Raw genomic sequence first — 21,494 nt, 5'->3', positions numbered from 1 at the left:
CAGTAGAGAGAGAGAGGAGAGTCAGAAAATCTTGAAAGTCCATCAGAGATGAGGTTGGATTTACAGAAGAGAGCTTTCTTCCCGCTCCGCATTCACATCCATCCCTGACACACACACAGCCTTCAGACAGGTCTGTGTAGGGGTTGAAAGCGTGCTTGAAGGGATATGTGGTACAGTATCTCACCCGGTAATAATGCTCTTTAATGATCTAGACGGGAGTCAATCTGATATCGACTGAACAGTCGCTTCTTTTTATCTCTAATTCGCCACCTGGAGAAATGGACTGGAAATTGATAGTTGCCAGCACTGATTGAATTTCTTAGAAGCACAGTCGGTAATGTAATTATATAAAACATATATATCTCAATCTTCTCGCAAAGCACATCTTCTGAAGTAGATCAATCTAATCTACACTATATATATATATATTTTTTTTTTTTAAGTATGTGGACACCCCTTCAAATTAGCCATTTCAACCACGCCCTGTTACTGACAGGTGTATAAAATCGAGCACACATCCATGCAATCTCCATAGACAAACATTGTCAGTAGAATGGGCCTTACAAAAGAACTCAAGTGACTTTCAACGTGGCACCGTCATAGGATGTCGCGTCGCCAACAAGTCAGTTCGTCAAATTTCTGCCCTGCTAGAGCTGCCCCCCTGGTCAACTGTAAGTGCTGTTATTGTGAAGTGGAAACGTCTAGGAGCAACAACGGCTCAGACGTGAAGTGGTAGGCCACACACGCTCACAGAACGGGAACGCCGAGTGCTGAAGTGAGTAAAAAAATATTTTGTCCTCGGTTGCAAACTGCCTCTGGAAGTAACGTCAGCACAAGAACTGTTCGTCGGCAGCTTCATGAAATCGGTTTCCGTGGCCGGGCAGCTGCACACAACCTTAACATCACCAGGTGCAATGCCAAGCGTTGGCTGGAGTGGGGAAAAGCTCACCGCCATTGGACTCTTGGAGCAGTGGAAACGCGTTCTCTGGAGTAATGAATCACACTTCACCATCTGGCAGTCCGACTGACAAATCTGGGTTTGACGAATGTCAGGAGAACGCTACCTGCCCCAGTGGATAGTGGCAACTGTCAAGTTTGGTGGAGGAGTAATAATTGTTTTGGGCTGTTTTTCATGGTTCGGGCCCCTTAGTTCCACTGAAGGGAAATCTTAATGCTATAGCATACAATGACTTTCTAGACGATTTTGTGTGGCAATAGTTTGGGGAAGGCCCTTTCCTGTTTCAGCATGACAATGCCCCGTGCACAAAGCGACGTCCATACAGAAATGTTGTTTGTTGAGATCAGTGTGGAAGAACTTAACTGGCCTGCACAGAGCCCTGACCTCAACCCCATCGAACACCTTTGGGATGAATTGGAACGACGACTGTGAGCCAGGCCTAATCGCCCAACTTCAGTGACCGACCTCACTAATGCTCTTGTGGCTGAATGGAAGCAAGTCCTCACAGCAATGTTCCAACATCTAGTGGAAAACCTTCCCAGGAGAGTGGAGGCTGTTGTAGCAACAAAGTGAAGAACAGTTCCGTATTAATGTTCATGGTTTTGGAATGAGGTGTTAGACGAGCAGGTGTCCACATACCTTTGGTAATGTAGTGTATCTATATATAATATACTGAGTGGGAATTTACATTTCAATGACCGTCAGGTGTCCACATACCTTTGGTAATGTAGTGTATCTATATATAATATACTGAGTGGGAATTTACATTTCAATGACCGTCAGGTGTCCATACCGTCATCCGGTGGAATTGAAATCACCCTCTAAACCATAAATGATCATATGACTGGCTTGGCTGTCCCCCCTCTCTCTCTCTCTCTCTCTCTCTCTCTCTCTCTCTCTCTCTCTCTCTGTCTGTCTGTCTGTCTGTCTGTCTGTCTGTCTGTCTGTCTCTCTCTCTCTCTCTCTCTCTCTCTCTAATGAGTCTGTCTCTATCTGTCTCTGTCTCTGCCATATTGAGTGGACTGGCAGCCATGTCTCTGGCAGTCATAATGAGTGGACTGGCAGCCATATTGGCAGTGGACTGGCAGCCATATTGAGTGGACTGGCAGCCATATTGAGTGGACTGGCAGCCATATTGAGTGGACTGGCAGCCATATTGTGTGGACTGGCAGCCATATTGAGTGGACTGGCAGCCATATTGAGTGGACTGGCAGCCATATTGAGTGGACTGGCAGCCATATTGAGTGGACTGGCAGCCATATTGAGTGGACTGGCAGCCATATTGAGTAGACTGGCAGCCATATTGAGTGGACTGGCAGCCATATTGAGTGGACTGGCAGCCATATTGAGTGTCCCCGTAGCTCCCAACAGATGATAACTCACTTCCTCTACTGTTCTCTATAATGTAACCTTGGCTAACTCTCTGCTGTCTCTCTACAGGAGCAGCTGTCCCTCCAGCAGAATGGGTCCGTCCCCTCCTCAGGCGTGCTGACTGTATCCTGGAGCCCCTGGAGCCTGGACAGAGAGGGCTGAAGCTGCTGTCTATCGGCCTGGCTGTGGTGGCTATCCTAGTGGTCTTCATGTGGGAGAAACTCCACTGAGACCGAGGGGCTGGAAGACATGGACCTGGGCCTGTATTTATAGAGTGTCTCGGAGGAGGAGTGCTGATCCAAGATCAGGGCCCTCCTTTACAATCATCCTTATATTCTACAAGGCAAAACTGATCCCAGATCAGCATTCATACACCGAGACTCTTTATGAATAAGGGACCTGGATCAAATACATATGGAAATGATTTCCAAGTACTTTGTACTGGGCAAACTAAATCAAGCGTAGCTCGAGTATTTGAAAGAATTTGACATATTTATTTGGCCCTATAGGTTTGGTTGAAATGGGTTTTGGAAGGGTCCTAGTTTAGCTTTATATGAGGAAAAACTTCTCGGTCTTGGACAAAGACTGATTGAATCTGTAGCTGCATGTGAGAGTTAGGAAGAGGAGACGAGGGAAGGAAACAAGGACAGGAGATAAGGAGAGGACAGGTTAAAGACATGTTGTGTGATACTCTGATTTAAGATGGTGGATATCTTTAATTAAAAGTATTTATTTTGACCACAATGAAACAGACACAGAGGAACAGGTATATTTTTGGTAATGAGTTTACATCACAGTAAAAGCCCTTTCTGTGTCTGTCGTACCACATTGTGATTGTTTATCAAAAAAAAAAATCTTTTTTTTTTTTCTCTCGTGTTTCTCTATTTGTATTTCTGCTTTTATGGTTTTCCATTTTAACGTCAGTCTACTAATGAGTAGATGGGAGACCCCTTTGTGCCCTGGTATGAAGTAGTTAGGGAACAGGGTGCTATTTGGGATGCTGTGATGTTACAGTGTGAAACTGCATGTTGTTTGGTTCTATTTATGTACATCTCAACAGTGGATCATCCTATCCCAGGGGACTTATTGTCTGGCCTAGATCCCTGTCTGGCCTAGATCCCTGTCTGGCCTAGATCCCTGTCTGGCCTAGATCCCTGTCTGGCCTAGATCCCTGTCTGGCCTAGATCCCTGTCTGGCCTAGATCTCTGTCTGGCCTAGATCCCTGTCTGGCCTAGATCTCTGTCTGGCCTAGATCCCTGTCTGGCCTAGAGCCCTGTCTGGCCTAGATCCCTGTCTGGCCTAGATCCCTGTCTGGCCTAGATCCCTGTCTGGCCTAGATCCCTGTCTGGCCTAGATCCCTGTCTGGCCTAGAGCCCTGTCTGGCCTAGATCCCTGTCTGGCCTAGATCCCTGTCTGGCCTAGATCCCTGTCTGGCCTAGATCCCTGTCTGGCCTAGATCCCTGTCTGCCTCTCAAATGGCACCCAATTCCCTTTATAGTGCACTACTTTTCACCAGGACCTATGGGGGGGAAGGGGGTCTGGCCAAAGGTAGTGCACTACTTTTCACCAGGACCTATGGGGGAGGGGGTCTGGCCAAAGGTCGTGCACTACTTTTCACCAGGACCTATGGGGGGGGAAGGGCGTCTGGCCAAAGGTAGTGCACTACTTTTCACCAGGACCCTATGGGGAAGGGTGTCTGGCCAAAGGTAGTGCACTACTTTTCACCAGGACCTATGGGGGGGAAGGGGGTCTGGCCAAAGGTAGTGCACTACTTTTCACCAGGACCCTATGGGGAAGGGTGTCTGGCCAAAGGTAGTGCACTATATAGAGAATAGAGTTTAATTTGGGACACAGACTTGACAGTGTTTTCTCATCTTTGTTTGCAGGGTAAAGCTAACCTTAATAAACGTTAATAAACCACAACTCCATGCTCTCTGTCTGTCTGTCTTTTTCTTTGCAACTCTGCCAAGAAGGGCAGCATCCCGGAGTCGCCTCTTCACTGTTGACGTTGAGACTGGTGTTTCAAGGGTACTATTTAATGAAGCTGCCAGTTGAGGACTTGTGAGGCGTCTGTTTCTCAAACTAGACACTAATGTACTTGTCCTCTTGCTCAGTTGTGCACCGGGGCCTCCCACTCCTCTTTCTATTCTGGTTAGAGCCAGTTTGCACTGTTCTGTGAAGGGAGTAGTATACAGTGTTGTATGAGATCTTCAGTTTCTTGGCAACTTCTCACATGGAATAGCCTTCATTTCTCAGAACAAGAAGAGACTGACGAGTTTCAGAAGAAAGGTCTTTGTTTCCTGCCATTTTGAGCCTGTAATCGAACCCACAAATGCTGATGCTCCAGATACTCAACTAGTCTAAAGAAGGCCAGTTTTATTGCTTCTTTAATCAGAACTACAGTTTTCAGCTGTGCTAACATAACGGCAAAATGGTTTTCTAATGATCAATTATCCTTTTAAAATGATAAACTTGGATTAGCTAACACAACGCGCCATTGGAACACAGGAGTGATGGTTGCTGATAATGGGCCTCTGCACACCTATGTAGATATTCCATAAAAAATCAGCCATTTCCAGCTAAAATAGTCATTTAAAACATTAACAATGTCTACACTGTAATTATGTATCTTTAATGGACAAAAACAAGGACATTTTTAACTGACCCCAAACTTTTGAGCGTTAGGGTATATCTGAGTCTATGTTCAACATGTACCTCTGTCAGCCTGTATATATCTGAGTCTATGTTCAACATGTACCTCTGTCAGCCTGTATATATCTGAGTCTATGTCCAACATGTACCTCTGTCAGCCTGTATATATCTGAGTCTATGTCCAACATGTCTGTCAGCCTGTATATATCTGAGTCTATGTTCAACATGTCTGTCAGCCTGTATATATCTGAGTCTATGTTCAACATGTACCTCTGTCAGCCTGTATATATCTGAGTCTATGTTCAACATGTACCTCTATCAGTCTGTCTATATCTGAGTCTATGTTCAACATGTACCTCTGTCAGCCTGTATATATCTGAGTCTATGTCCAACATGTCTGTCAGCCTGTATATATCTGAGTCTATGTTCAACATGTACCTCTGTCAGCCTGTATATATCTGAGTCTATGTTCAACATGTCTGTCAGCCTGTATATATCTGAGTCTATGTTCAACATGTCTGTCAGCCTGTATATATCTGAGTCTATGTTCAACATGTCTGTCAGCCTGTATATATCTGAGTCTATGTTCAACATGTACCTCTGTCAGCCTGTATATATCTGAGTCTATGTTCAACATGTACCTCTGTCAGCCTGTATATATCTGAGTCTATGTTCAACATGTCTGTCAGCCTGTATATATCTGAGTCTATGTTCAACATGTACCTCTGTCAGCCTGTATATATCTGAGTCTATGTTCAACATGTCTGTCAGCCTGTATATATCTGAGTCTATGTTCAACATGTCTGTCAGCCTGTATATATCTGAGTCTATGTTCAACATGTCTGTCAGCCTGTATATATCTGAGTCTATGTCCAACATGTCTGTCAGCCTGTATATATCTGAGTCTATGTTCAACATGTCTGTCAGCCTGTATATATCTGAGTCTATGTTCAACATGTCTGTCAGCCTGTATATATCTGAGTCTATGTTCAACATGTCTGTCAGCCTGTATATATCTGAGTCTATGTTCAACATGTCTGTCAGCCTGTATATATCTGAGTCTATGTTCAACATGTACCTCTGTCAGCCTGTATATATCTGAGTCTATGTTCAACATGTCTGTCAGCCTGTATATATCTGAGTCTATGTTCAACATGTCTGTCAGCCTGTATATATCTGAGTCTATGTTCAACATGTCTGTCAGCCTGTATATATCTGAGTCTATGTTCAACATGTCTGTCAGCCTGTATATATCTGAGTCTATGTTCAACATGTCTGTCAGCCTGTATATATCTGAGTCTATGTCCAACATGTACCTCTGTCAGCCTGTATATATCTGAGTCTATGTTCAACATGTCTGTCAGCCTGTATATATCTGAGTCTATGTCCAACATGTACCTCTGTCAGCCTGTATATATCTGAGTCTATGTCCAACATGTCTGTCAGCCTGTATATATCTGAGTCTATGTTCAACATGTCTGTCAGCCTGTATATATCTGAGTCTATGTTCAACATGTACCTCTGTCAGCCTGTATATATCTGAGTCTATGTTCAACATGTACCTCTGTCAGCCTGTATATATCTGAGTCTATGTTCAACATGTACCTCTGTCAGCCTGTATATATCTGAGTCTATGTTCAACATGTACCTCTGTCAGCCTGTATATATCTGAGTCTATGTTCAACATGTACCTCTATCAGCCTGTATATATCTGAGTCTATGTTCAACATGTCTGTCAGCCTGTATATATCTGAGTCTATGTTCAACATGTCTGTCAGCCTGTATATATCTGAGTCTATGTTCAACATGTACCTCTGTCAGCCTGTATATATCTGAGTCTATGTTCAACATGTCTGTCAGCCTGTATATATCTGAGTCTATGTTCAACATGTACCTCTGTCAGCCTGTATATATCTGAGTCTATGTCCAACATGTCTGTCAGCCTGTATATATCTGAGTCTATGTTCAACATGTCTGTCAGCCTGTATATATCTGAGTCTATGTTCAACATGTACCTCTGTCAGCCTGTATATATCTGAGTCTATGTTCAACATGTACCTCTGTCAGCCTGTATATATCTGAGTCTATGTTCAACATGTCTGTCAGCCTGTATATATCTGAGTCTATGTTCAACATGTACCTCTATCAGTCTGTATATATCTGAGTCTATGTTCAACATGTACCTCTATCAGTCTGTCTATATCTGAGTCTATGTTCAACATGTACCTCTGTCAGCCTGTATATATCTGAGTCTTATGTTCAACACATGTCTGTCAGCCTGATAGATTGTAGATGTGGTGACAGTCCTCTGTAGTAATGGTAGATGTGGTGACCCCCAGCCCTCTGTAGTAATGGTAGATGTGGTGACCCCCAGCCCTCTGTAGTAATGGTAGATGTGGTGACCCCCAGCCCTCTGTAGTAATGGTAGATGTGGTGACCCCCAGTCCTCTGTAGTAATGGTAGATGTGGTGACCCCCAGCCCTCTGTAGTAATGGTAGATGTGGTGACCCCCAGCCCTCTGTAGTAATGGTAGATGTGGTGACCCCCAGCCCTCTGTAGTAATGGTAGATGTGGTGACCCCCAGCCCTCTGTAGTAATGGTAGATGTGGTGACTCCCAGTCCTCTGTAGTAATGGTAGATGTGGTGACCCCCAGCCCCCTGTAGTAATGGTAGATGTGGTGACCCCCAGCCCTCTGTAGTAATGGTAGATGTGGTGACCCCCAGCCCTCTGTAGTAATGGTAGATGTGGTGACCCCCAGCCCTCTGTAGTAATGGTAGATGTGGTGACCCCCAGTCCTCTGTAGTAATGGTAGATGTGGTGACCCCCAGCCCTCTGTAGTAATGGTAGATGTGGTGACCCCCAGCCCTCTGTAGTAATGGTAGATGTGGTGACCCCCAGCCCTCTGTAGTAATGGTAGATGTGGTGACCCCCAGTCCTCTGTAGTAATGGTAGATGTGGTGACCCCCAGTCCTCTGTAGTAATGGTAGATGTGGTGACCCCCAGCCCTCTGTAGTAATGGTAGATGTGGTGACCCCCAGCCCTCTGTAGTAATGGTAGATGTGGTGACCCCCAGCCCTCTGTAGTAATGGTAGATGTGGTGACCCCCAGCCCTCTGTAGTAATGGTAGATGTGGTGACCCCCAGCCCTCTGTAGTAATGGTAGATGTGGTGACCCCCAGTCCTCTGTAGTAATGGTAGATGTGGTGACCCCCCAGCCTCTAGGATAAACAGAAGTACAGCCCACAGGAAGTAGTATTTGATGAAATCACACCACCATCCTTTCTCCTCACAGATTAGCTCGCTGGGTTTGAGTAGTATTTCACTGACATTCCAAATCTTCTTCTTTTAATATATATATATATATATATGCCATTTATATATATGCCATTTAGCAGACGCTTTTATCTTTAATCCCTGTTTTTATTGAAGAACACGTAAATAATAGTTGAAATAAAACGTGAAAATAAGAACGTCTGGCAGGTACGTCATACTTTCATCAGATTAGTCACTGTTACGTCATCTTTTTGAATTAAGAGCATTTTTCAGGTACGAACCCCGTTTTTCTCCAGTGTTTCTGGCTTCTCTCCTCATGAACTCTTAAAGCCAGGGGTCGATAGGCTCCAATGTATTTCTGTAACCATGTCTATCCAATGTGTCACGGTGGGAGGGTCTTTTTTTGTAGACATCTCCTTGTGAAAACCTTTTTACTGACTTTAACTGGTGCTTTTCTCTATTGGGGAAGTTACCAGGTATTTTCACCCAATGTCAAAAAAAACCCCATTATTTTCCCCAATGTTAGATCTTATTTCTCCCCTGTGAGTTTCCATTTTGCGAGGCAGGACCAAAAGATGGGCGTGTGATCCGCCCTTGATAGCCAGCGTTCTCATCCAACAAGGGTTTTTGGGAACCAGTCTTGTTTTGATTTCAGTTTAGGTCTTATGAATGAAATGTGTATCGTTCTTCCAAAATAATCCTCTCTCCCAAGTCCTTGAGTTGGTGGAGATTTGTTGAGTCTCTAATATGTTCAACCTTGTTTCATCAGTTATTTCAACGTTTACCTTTGAGGGTATAGAATACCCAAGTAAAGATTTTAAATCATAGGCTGTACTGCAGCTGTACTCTGGGTTCGCGCCCAGGCTCTGTCGCAACCGGGGAGGTCCGTGGAGCGACTCACAATTGGCTTAGCGTCGTCCGGGTTAGGGAGGGATATCCTTGTCTCATCGCGCACTAGCGACTCCTGTGGCGGGCCGGGCGCAGTGCACGCCAACCAAGGTTGCCAGGTGCACGGTGTTTCCTCCGACACATTGGTGCGGCTGGCTTCCGGGTTGGATGTGCGCTGTGTTAAGAAGCAGTGGTTGGGTCGTGTATCGGAAGACGCAACCTTCGTTATACACCTGTTGGAACAGGTGTTCCAACAGGTGTTCCAACAGGTGTTCCAACAGGTGTACAAACAGGTGTATAAACAGGTGTACAAACAGGTGTATAAACAGGTGTATAAACAGGTGTACAAACAGGTGTACAAACAGGTGTATAAACAGGTGTACAAACAGGTGTACAAACAGGTGTATAAACAGGTGTACAAACAGGTGTTCAAACAGGTGTATAAACAGGTGTACAAACAGGTGTATAAACAGGTGTATAAACAGGTGTATAAACAGGTGTACAAACAGGTGTATAAACAGGTGTTCCAACAGGTGTATAAACAGGTGTACAAACAGGTGTAGGGTGTACAAACAGGTGTATAAACAGGTGTTCCAACAGGTGTATAAACAGGTGTATAAACAGGTGTACAAACAGGTGTATAAACAGGTGTATAAACAGGTGTACAAACAGGTGTATAAACAGGTGTACAAACAGGTGTATAAACAGGTGTATAAACAGGTGTATAAACAGGTGTATAAACAGGTGTATAAACAGGTGTATAAACAGGTGTACAAACAGGTGTATAAACAGGTGTACAAACAGGTGTTCAAACAGGTGTATAAACAGGTGTATAAACAGGTGTTCCAACAGGTGTTCAAACAGGTGTACAAACAGGTGTATAAACAGGTGTATAAACAGGTGTTCCAACAGGTGTATAAACAGGTGTACAAACAGGTGTATAAACAGGTGTACAAACAGGTGTATAAACATGTGTACAAACAGGTGTACAAACAGGTGTATAAACAGGTGTATAAACATGTGTATAAACATGTGTACAAACAGGTGTATAAACAGGTGTATAAACATGTGTATAAACATGTGTACAAACAGGTGTACAAACAGGTGTATAAACAGGTGTATAAACATGTGTACAAACAGGTGTACAAACAGGTGTATAAACAGGTGTATAAACATGTGTATAAACATGTGTACAAACAGGTGTACAAACAGGTGTACAAACAGGTGTATAAACAGGTGTATAAACAGGTGTACAAACAGGTGTACAAACAGGTGTATAAACATGTGTATAAACATGTGTACAAACAGGTGTACAAACAGGTGTATAAACAGGTGTATAAACAGGTGTACAAACAGGTGTACAAACAGGTGTATAAACAGATGTTCCAACAGGTGTACAAACAGGTGTATAAACACAGTGTATAAACAGGTGTACAAACAGGTGTATAAACAGGTGTACAAACAGGTGTATAAACATGTGTACAAACAGGTGTATAAACAGGTGTATAAACAGGTGTACAAACAGGTGTATAAACAGGTGTATAAACAGGTGTATAAACAGGTGTACAAACAGGTGTACAAACAGGTGTATAAACAGTTGTACAAACAGGTGTATAAACAGGTGTACAAACAGGTGTACAAACAGGTGTACAAACAGGTGTACAAACAGGTGTACAAACAGGTGTATAAACAGGTGTACAAACAGGTGTATAAACAGGTGTACAAACAGGTGTACAAACAGGTGTATAAACAGGTGTACAAACAGGTGTATAAACAGGTGTATAAACAGGTGTACAAACAGGTGTATAAACAGGTGTACAAACAGGTGTATAAACAGGTGTACAAACAGGTGTACAAACAGGTGTATAAACAGGTGTACAAACAGGTGTACAAACAGGTGTATAAACAGGTGTACAAACAGGTGTACAAACAGGTGTATAAACAGGTGTACAAACAGGTGTACAAACAGGTGTATAAACAGGTGTATAAACAGGTGTACAAACAGGTGTATAAGCAGGTGTACAAACAGGTGTATAAACAGGTGTACAAACAGGTGTATAAACAGGTGTACAAACAGGTGTATAAACAGGTGTACAAACAGGTGTATAAACAGGTGTATAAACAGGTGTACAAACAGGTGTATAAGCAGGTGTACAAACAGGTGTATAAACAGGTGTACAAACAGGTGTATAAACAGGTGTACAAACAGGTGTATAAACAGGTGTATAAACAGGTGTACAAACAGGTGTACAAACAGGTGTATAAACAGGTGTATAAACAGGTGTAGAAACAGGTGTTCCAACAGGTGTACAAACAGGTGACGTGAAAAATGCCCGTAAGAGAGAAATTAATCCACTGAATTTGTCTTTTGGATATTTTTATTGCCATGTCCTTGTTACCCAAAACTTACTGTATGGGTATCTCAGACGGTTTCCACTAATTGGTCTTTTGACCAATCAAATCACATCTTTTCACGTCAGATCTTTTTCAGAGCTGATCTGATTGGTCAAAAGACCAATTACTGAAGAAGAAAAAAAAGATCAGAATTGGGCTTCCTGTCTAAACGCAGCCAGAAGTGTGTGGATGTTTCTGCTTTAATTGACAGCCTCTCGATGAACGCCACGAGACAGCATTGATTACACCCGTCAACGTAACGATTATATGCCCATATCAGAATATCAGCAAGGGAGTAATTGACAATCAAGGTTCAAGACTGTGGCCATCGCCTGCAATCATTTAGGTGGAGACGTGGAAGTTTGTGCGTCATCTTTAGAGACGTGTTCCTGGGTGTTAACGAGAGGGGATCTGATCTCTTCAGAGCCTGGCTGTACATACAGACCAAGGACGTGAACCCGTAACTGCCAGAATAAAGGGAACACTTGAGGAAACGAGGGGCTTAAAGAATACTGAAAGCAGATGCTTCCACACAGGTGTGGTTCCTGAGTTAACTAAGCAGTTAACAACCCATCATGCTTAGCGTCATTGTATAAAAAAATGTTATAGGCAGGCCATTATTTTGGCTTCCATGGCAATCCCCCATAGGATGACAATACATCCACAGGACACGATTAGTCACTTGTAGCATCGATGTCAAGGTGCATTGAAGCTGTTCTGGCCCACAGCCCTATTATGGGAAAGGGGAATACCTAGTTAGTTGTACAACTGAAAGCATTCAACTGAAATGATTCAGAGAGGTGTGGGGGGTGCTGCCTTTATAGAAATCCACGTCATCGGCGCCCAGGGAACAGGGCATTGTGGGAATTGTTGCTCCAACAGAGATGTGATTCACGTAAGATATTATTAGTATATTATTAAAGAATCAATAGGTATTGATCGTTCATTTACAAGTCCGAAAACGAATGTAGCAAGTGTATAGTGTATAGTGTATAGTCCAGCTTTAATGTTTAAAGCACAACAACAGTCTTCTCGCTTGTTAATGCAATTAGACAGTTAATTATATTAAGTTAATTGTTGAGTTAATTGATGGTAAAATAGAGAACTCCATCTTAATAACAGCTTGAAGACAATGGTCACATACCAAGAGAGACATCCATCCGGCAGATTTCATTTCCTTGTTACAAACTGGTTAAAGACATCTGCAGTTCCTCCCACAGCATTGAAGTGCTCCGTCTCCACAAGCACATTAGAGGGCTGTTAAGATGAATGTTGTTGACTGGCACAAATGTTGACTTAGGTCCCCAAATGACTCTGAATACCCTCAGTTGATTCAGTCAAAGGCATAAGCCCAAACACTGGCTCGGCTGGCAAGTGACCAACACACTCAATAGAAGCAATCTTTCTCACAATGGGTTGTTGTGAAATCCCAGGGTGCATTGCAAAAACGGAGGAGTGTGTGGGTTAGATAACGCCATGAAGCCAGCCAGCCACAAGGGCCACACAACTTAGGGACATAGAGTCAGACAGCCAGACTCGAGGGCCACCCAACTCAAGGACACAGCGCACCCCTCGTAGGGAAAACTAAAGCCCTGCATTGAGTATGTTTAATGTTTACTACGATGTGTTTGCCAAGTCATTTCCCTTGGAACAGGCACTATGGTGTGTAGAGCACAGTAAACACAGAGACATCAATGGGTAGAGATAGGAAGGGAGAACGGTAGAGATAAAGAAAGAAAGAGGGAAGGAAAGAAAGAGAGAAAGGAAGGAAGGCAGGGTAGGAGAAGGGTAGAGATAAAGAAAGAAAGAGGGAAGGAAGGAAGGAAGGAAGGAAGGAAGGAAGGAAGGAAGGAAGGAAGGAAGGAAGGAAGGAAGGAAGGAAGGAAGGAAGGAAGGAAGGAAGGAAGGAAGGGAAAGAGAAAGGAAGGAAGCGAAAGAGAAAGGTAGAGATAAAGAAAGAAAGAAGGAAGGAAGGAAGGAAGGAAGGGAAAGAGAAAGGAAGGAAGGAAGGAAGGAAGGAAGGAAGGAAGGGAAAGAGAAAGGAAGGAAGCGAAAGAGAAAGGTAGAGATAAAGAAAGAAAGAAGGAAGGAAGGAAGGAAGGAAGGAAAGAGAAAGGAAGGAAGGAAGGAAGGAAGGAAGGAAGGAAGGAAGGAAGGAAGGAAGGAAGGAAGGAAGGAAGGAAGGAAGGAAAGAGAAAGGAAGGAAGGAAGGGAAAGAGAAGGGTAGAGATAAAGAAAGAAAGAGGGAAGGAAGGAAGGAAGGAGCAGGGTAGAGATAAAGAAAGAAAGAGGGAAGGAAGGAAGGGAAAGAGAAAGGAAGGAAGGAAGGAAGGAAGGAAGGAAGGAAGGAAGGAGAAGGGTAGAGATAAAGAAAGAAAGAGGAAAGGAAGGAAGGGAAAGAGAAAGAAAGGAAGGAAGCGAAAGAGAAGGGTAGAGATAAAGAAAGAAGGAAGGAAGGAAGGAAGGAAGGAAGGAAGGAAGGAAGCGAAAGAGAAGGGTAGAGATAAAGAAAGAAAAAAAAGGAAGGAAGGAAGGAAGGAAGGGAAAGAGAAAGGAAGGAAGGAAGGAAGGAAGGGAAAGAGAAAGGAAGGAAGGAAGGGAAAGAGAAGGGTAGAGATAAAGAAAGAAAGAGGGAAGGAAGGAAGGAAGGAAGGAAGGGAAGGAAGGAAGGAAGGAGAAGGGTAGAGATAAAGAAAGAAAGAGGGAAGGAAGGAAGGAAGGAAGGAAGGAAGGAAGGAAGGAAGGGAAGGAGAAGGGTAGAGATAAAGAGGGAAGGAAGGAAGGAAGGGAAGGAGAAGGGTAGAGATAAAGAAAGAAAGAGGGAAGGAAGGAAGGAAGGAAGGAAGGAAGGAAGGAAGGAAGGAAGGAAGGGAAGGAAGGAAGGAAGGAGAAGGGTAGAGATAAAGAAAGAAAGAGGGAAGGAAGGAAGGAAGGAAGGAAGGAAGGAAGGAAGGAAGGGAAGGAGAAGGGTAGAGATAAAGAGGGAAGGAAGGAAGGAAGGGAAGGAGAAGGGTAGAGATAAAGAAAGAAAGAGGGAAGGAAGGAAGGAAGGAAGGAAGGAAGGAAGGAAGGAAGGAAGGAAGGAAGGAAGGAAGGAAGGAAGGAAGGAGAGAAAGAGAGAAAGAGAGGGAAAGGAAGGAAGGACGGACGGACGGACGGACGGAGAGCTCATATTTGTGCATTGAATCCATAAAGAGAGGATTCACTGAATTATAATGTAATGTGAGTTTCCATCCGATCCTTTGAAACTCTCACAGTTCTGTTAACTGGGCCGTTCATTTATAGTACATTTTTATATGGTTTAAGTGCATTTGGACTCAACAAGAAAGATCCTTTCATTAATGAAATTAAAATGACAATTTCTGCTTGGCGAAACTTCATTTGGTTCATTTGAGGCTATTGATGTTCACAGTGAGGGCATTGTGACTCCAACAGAGATGTGATTCACACAGAGAGGAGCTGAGATGAGGATCTGGCCCACGCTTACATCTGCTAGTGGCACTCCCAAATGAGACCCTGTTTCCTATGTGGTGCACTACTATTAACCAGAGCCCGTTGGGGAGTGCACGGTACAGGGTGCCATTAGGGCCCAATCCATGAAAAACCAGCGTGTTCCCTCATCTCACCATGTGATGCTCACTTCCCTATTACCATCAATTATTATCTAATGCTTTTTCATCACATTACACTAACTGGGCAATGAGGTGATGTGATACGGCGCTGGAAATACCTCTGTTCTTCTAGTGCAGAGCAGTGGGACAGCAGCTCTGCTCTTCTAGTGCAGAGCAGTGGGACAGCAGCTCTGCTCTTCTAGTGCAGAGCAGTGGGACAGCACCTCTGCTCTTCTAGTGCAGAGCAGTGGGACAGCAGCTCTGTTCTTCTAGTGCAGAGCAGTGGGACAGCAGCTCTGCTCTTCTAGTACAGAGCAGTGGGACAGCACCTCTGTTCTTCTAGTGCAGAGCAGTGGGACAGCACCTCTGCTCTTCTAGTGCAGAGCAGTGGGACAGCAGCTCTGCTCTTCTAGTGCAGAGCAGTGGGACAGCAGCTCTGCTCTTCTAGTACAGAGCAGTGGGACAGCAGCTCTGTTCTTCTAGTACAGAGCAGTGGGACAGCAGCTCTGCTCTTCTAGTGCAGAGCAGTGGGACAGCAGCTCTGCTCTTCTAGTGCAGAGCAGTGGGACAGCAGCTCTGCTCTTCTAGTACAGAGCAGTGGGACAGCAGCTCTGTTCTTCTAGTACAGAGCAGTGGGACAGCAGCTCTGCTCTTCTAGTGCAGAGCAGTGGGACAGCAGCTCTGCTCTTCTAGTGCAGAGCAGTGGGACAGCAGCTCTGCTCTTCTAGTACAGAGCAGTGGGACAGCAGCTCTGCTCTTCTAGTACAGAGCAGTGGGACAGCAGCCTCTCATCCTGTCGCTGGAACTCATTGTTCTTGTGAGAAACCTACAGCGCTGTTGACTACTGTGGTGTTTTAGTGTTTTAGTACTGAACACTGTGGTGTTTTAGTGCTGAATACTGTGGTGTTTTAGTGCTGAACACTGTGGTGTTTTAGTGCTGAATACTGTGGTGTTTTAGTGCTGAATACTGTGGTGTTTTAGTGCTGAATACTGTGGTGTTTTAGTGCTGAATACTGTGGTGTTTTAGTGCTGACTACTGTGGTGTTTTAGTGCTGACTACTGTGGTGTTTTAGTGCTGAATACTGTGGTGTTTTAGTGCTGACTACTGTGGTGTTTTAGTACTGACTACTGTGGTGTTTTAGTGCTGAATACTGTGGTGTTTTAGTACTGACTACTGTGGTGTTTTAGTGCTGAATACTGTGGTGTTTTAGTGCTGACTACTGTGGTGTTTTAGTGCTGACTACTGTGGTGTTTTAGTGTTTTAGTGCTGAATACTGTGGTGTTTTAGTGCTGAATACTGTGGTGTTTTAGTGCTGACTACTGTGGTGTTTTAGTACTGACTACTGTGGTGTTTTAGTGCTGAATACTGTGGTGTTTTAGTACTGACTACTGTGGTGTTTTAGTGCTGAATACTGTGGTGTTTTAGTGCTGAATACTGTGGTGTTTTAGTGCTGACTACTGTGGTGTTTTAGTGTTTTAGTGCTGAATACTGTGGTGTTTTAGTACTGACTACTGTGGTGTTTTAGTGCTGAATACTGTGGTGTTTTAGTACTGACTACTGTGGTGTTTTAGTGCTGAATACTGTGGTGTTTTAGTGCTGACTACTGTGGTGTTTTAGTGCTGACTACTGTGGTGTTTTAGTGTTTTAGTGGTGAATACTGTGGTGTTTTAGTTCTGAATACTGTGGTGTTTTAGTGCTGAATACTGTGGTGTTTTAGTGCTGAATACTGTGGTGTTTTAGTGCTGAACACCGTGGTGTTTTAGTGTTTCACTGCTGTGTTTGTGACATTTCCTGACGTTCTTAAAGGATAATGTTTGTTAATTTGTCATTACTCTGTAAATATACGTTTAGCTACCCTATAATATTTAAAAGCAAACAGCAAGATGTTTTAAAAAAAATAAAAAATAAAATTGAAGCGTTTAGGTGATGAAATACATATTAACATCCTGGAATAAAGAATGTTTTAGTTTTGTCGGTCTAATTTTTTATACATACTCAGAGTGTCACCAAAAAGAGAAGGCGTCTGTCTGCCTGAAGTCAAGAGAGACACCGTTGTCAAACAAACCATTGGTTTGACTGCGTGCGTCACTGAGGCAATAATTGAACATTGCGCTGAAATACAGACCGTTGTTTATTATGACGTATACAACCTGAGGCCTAACTGACAGAGAGCCAGTGAAAGGAGCTCTCCACACAACGCTATAACGGAGGAATGAACTCTCAACACCTCTAATAATCTGATGACTTGGCAGCGTTTGCACAGCGGGCGAGCAGCATGCCTGATTCATTGGGTTGTGTGTGTGTGTGTGTGTGTGTGTGTGTGTGTGTGTGTGTGTGTGTGTGTGTGTGTGTGTGTGTGTGTGTGTGTGTGTGTGTGTGTGTGTGTGTGTGTGTGTGTGTGTGTGTGTGTGTGTGTGTGTGTTTCTGTGAGTGTTCCTCCTGTTCAAAGCCAACCCAAGGACACGGATAGTGAGAAACACAGTGTGTGTCTGACTGATGTTGTGAGATTCACTGTGAACAGGTGCTGAGACAGGATATCAGGGCCTGTTTAGAGGAAGTAGTTGGTATTTACAGAACACGATGCTGAGACAGGATATCAGGGCCTGTTTAGAGGAAGTAGTTGGTATTTACAGAACATAGATGCTGAGACAGGATATCAGGGCCTGTTTAGAGGAAGTAGTTGGTATTTACAGAACAACAGAACACGGGTGCTGAGACAGGATATCAGGGCCTGTTTAGAGGAAGTAGTTGGTATTTACAGAACATAGATGCTGAGACAGGATATCAGGGCCTGTTTAGAGGAAGTAGTTGGTATTTACAGAACATAGATGCTGAGACAGGATATCAGGGCCTGTTTAGAGGAAGTAGTTGGTATTTACAGAACATAGATGCTGAGACAGGATATCAGGGCCTGTTTAGAGGAAGTAGTTGGTATTTACAGAACAACAGAACACGGGTGCTGAGACAGGATATCAGGGCCTGTTTAGAGGAAGTAGTTGGTATTTACAGAACATAGATGCTGAGACAGGATATCAGGGCCTGTTTAGAGGAAGTAGTTGGTATTTACAGAACAACAGAACACGGGTGCTGAGACAGGATATCAGGGCCTGTTTAGAGGAAGTAGTTGGTATTTACAGAACATAGATGCTGAGACAGGATATCAGGGCCTGTTTAGAGGAAGTAGTTGGTATTTACAGAACATAGATGCTGAGACAGGATATCAGGGCCTGTTTAGAGGAAGTAGTTGGTATTTACAGAACACGGATGCTGAGACAGGATATCAGGGCCTGTTTAGAGGAAGTAGTTGGTATTTACAGAACACGGATGCTGAGACAGGATATCAGGGCCTGTTTAGAGGAAGTAGTTGGTATTTACAGAACACGGATGCTGAGACAGGATATCAGGGCCTGTTTAGAGGAAGTAGTTGGTATTTACAGAACACGGATGCTGAGACAGGATATCAGGGCCTGTTTAGAGGAAGTAGTTGGTATTTACAGAACACGGATGCTGAGACAGGATATCAGGGCCTGTTTAGAGGAAGTAGTTGGTATTTACAGAACACGGATGCTGAGACAGGATATCAGGGCCTGTTTAGAGGAAGTAGTTGGTATTTACAGAACACGGATGCTGAGACAGGATATCAGGGCCTGTTTAGAGGAAGTAGTTGGTATTTACAGAACATAGATGCTGAGACAGGATATCAGGGCCTGTTTAGAGGAAGTAGTTGGTATTTACAGAACATAGATGCTGAGACAGGATATCAGGGCCTGTTTAGAGGAAGTAGTTGGTATTTACAGAACATAGATGCTGAGACAGGATATCAGGGCCTGTTTAGAGGAAGTAGTTGGTATTTACAGAACATAGATGCTGAGACAGGATATCAGGGCCTGTTTAGAGGAAGTAGTTGGTATTTACAGAACACGGATGCTGAGACAGGATATCAGGGCCTGTTTAGAGGAAGTAGTTGGTGTTTACAGAACACGGATGCTGAGACAGGATATCAGGGCCTGTTTAGAGGAAGTAGTTGGTATTTACAGAACACGGATGCTGAGACAGGATATCAGGACCTGTTTAGAGGAAGTAGTTGGTATTTACAGAACATAGATGCTGAGACAGGATATCAGGACCTGTTTAGAGGAAGTAGTTGGTATTTACAGAACATAGATGCTGAGACAGGATATCAGGGCCTGTTTAGAGGAAGTAGTTGGTATTTACAGAACATAGATGCTGAGACAGGATATCAGGGCCTGTTTAGAGGAAGTAGTTGGTATTTACAGAACACGGATGCTGAGACAGGATATCAGGGCCTGTTTAGAGGAAGTAGTTGGTATTTACAGAACATAGATGCTGAGACAGGATATCAGGGCCTGTTTAGAGGAAGTAGTTGGTGTTTACAGAACACGGATGCTGAGACAGGATATCAGGGCCTGTTTAGAGGAAGTAGTTGTAGCAGTAGATAATGATGTGAAAACATGAATGGCTATTGACGTTGATGATGATGATTGAGTATATGATACATGGAATGTTTAGGCACACGTGTATGAATGTGTCGTTCTGCCCCTGAACAAGGCAGTTAACCCACTGTTTCCCGGTAGGCTGTCGTTCTGCCCCTGAACAAGGCAGTTAACCCACTGTTCCCCGGTAGGCTGTCGTTCTGCCCCTGAACAAGGCAGTTAACCCACTGTTCCCCGGTAGGCTGTCGTTCTGCCCCTGAACAAGGCAGTTAACCCACTGTTCCCCGGTAGGCTGTCGTTCTAAAGGAGAATTTGTTCTTAACTGACTTGTCTAGTTAAATAAAAACACATGTTTTGTATCAGCTGTGTCAGGGCAAAATAAAACATGTGTCCCCTTTGGGGTACTGAGGACCGAGTTTAGAAAACACTGGTGTAGATGAAGGGGAGGAGACGGGTTAAAGAAGGAATTTTAAGCCTTTTGAGACTGTTGAGACATGGATTGTATCTGTTTTTTTATTCAGAGGGTGAATGAGCAAGACAAAATATTTAGTTATATGTGACTAACTCACGGTGACAAAAAATGTCAGAACTTCAAGGTCTCAAGTGTCTGGAACTCTATAGGAGGAAGTGTCTGGAACTCTATAGGAGGCAGTGTCTGGAACTCTATTGGAGGAAGTGTCTGGAACTCTATTGGAGGGAGTGTCTGGAACTCTATTGGAGGAAGTGTCTGGAACTCTATAGGAGGCAGTGTCTGGAACTCTATTGGAGGAAGTGTCTGGAACTCTATAGGAGGAAGTGTCTGGAACTCTATTGAAGGAAGTGTCTGGAACTCTATTGGAGGAAGTGTCTGGAACTCTATTGGAGGAAGTGTCTGGAACTCTATTGGAGGAAGTGTCTGGAACTCTATAGGAGGCAGTGTCTGGAACTCTATTGGAGGAAGTGTCTGGAACTCTATTGGAGGGAGTGTCTGGAACTCTATTGGAGGAAGTGTCTGGAACTCTATAGGAGGCAGTGTCTGGAACTCTATTGGAGGAAGTGTCTGGAACTCTATAGGAGGAAGTGTCTGGAACTCTATTGAAGGAAGTGTCTGGAACTCTATTGGAGGAAGTGTCTGGAACTCTATTGGAGGAAGTGTCTGGAACTCTATTGGAGGAAGTGTCTGGAACTCTATAGGAGGCAGTGTCTGGAACTCTATTGGAGGAAGTGTCTGAACTCTATTGGAGGAAGTGTCTGGAACTCTATTGGAGGGAGTGTCTGGAACTCTATTGGAGGAAGTGTCTGGAACTCTATAGGAGGAAGTGTCTGGAACTCTATTGGAGGAAGTGTCTGGAACTCTATAGGAGGAAGTGTCTGGAACTCTATTGGAGGGAGTGTCTGGAACTCTATTGGAGGGAGTGTCTGGAACTCTATTGGAGGGAGTGTCTGGAACTCTATTGGAGGAAGTGTCTGGAACTCTATTGGAGGGAGTGTCTGGAACTCTATTGGAGGGAGTGTCTGGAACTCTATTGGAGGAAGTGTCTGAACTCTATTGGAGGGAGTGTCTGGAACTCTATTGGAGGAGTGTCTGGAACTCTATTGGAGGGAGTGTCTGGAACTCTATAGGAGGCAGTGTCTGGAACTCTATTGGAGGAAGTGTCTGGAACTCTATTGGAGGAAGTGTCTGGAACTCTATAGGAGGAAGTGTCTGGAACTCTATTGGAGGGAGTGTCTGCAACTCTATTGGAGGGAGTGTCTGGAACTCTATTGGAGGGAGTGTCTGGAACTCTATTGGAGGGAGTGTCTGCAACTCTATTGGAGGGAGTGTCTGGAACTCTATAGGGGGGAGTGTCTGGAACTCTATTGGAGGGAGTGTCTGGAACTCTATAGGGGGGAGTGTCTGGAACTCTATTGGA

The 21,494-nt window shown here is 44.0% G+C and overlaps 1 long non-coding RNA gene across 1 annotated transcript; it reads left to right on the top strand.

Moving 5' to 3' along the window:
* The first annotated feature begins 2,490 nt into the window (after nucleotides 1–2,490).
* LOC127923872 (uncharacterized) lies at nucleotides 2,491–4,261 on the top strand. The gene is made up of 2 exons (XR_008115970.1): nucleotides 2,491–3,877; nucleotides 3,929–4,261. It is a non-coding gene; the product is annotated as an uncharacterized LOC127923872 (long non-coding RNA).
* The last annotated feature ends 17,233 nt before the right edge of the window (nucleotides 4,262–21,494 follow it).

Source organism: Oncorhynchus keta, unplaced genomic scaffold, assembly GCF_023373465.1.
Source record: "Oncorhynchus keta strain PuntledgeMale-10-30-2019 unplaced genomic scaffold, Oket_V2 Un_contig_3327_pilon_pilon, whole genome shotgun sequence".
Taxonomy (NCBI): Eukaryota; Metazoa; Chordata; class Actinopteri; order Salmoniformes; family Salmonidae; genus Oncorhynchus; species Oncorhynchus keta.
Note: the sequence above shows the minus strand (reverse complement) of the source record. Positions and strands in the feature narration are given on the sequence as shown.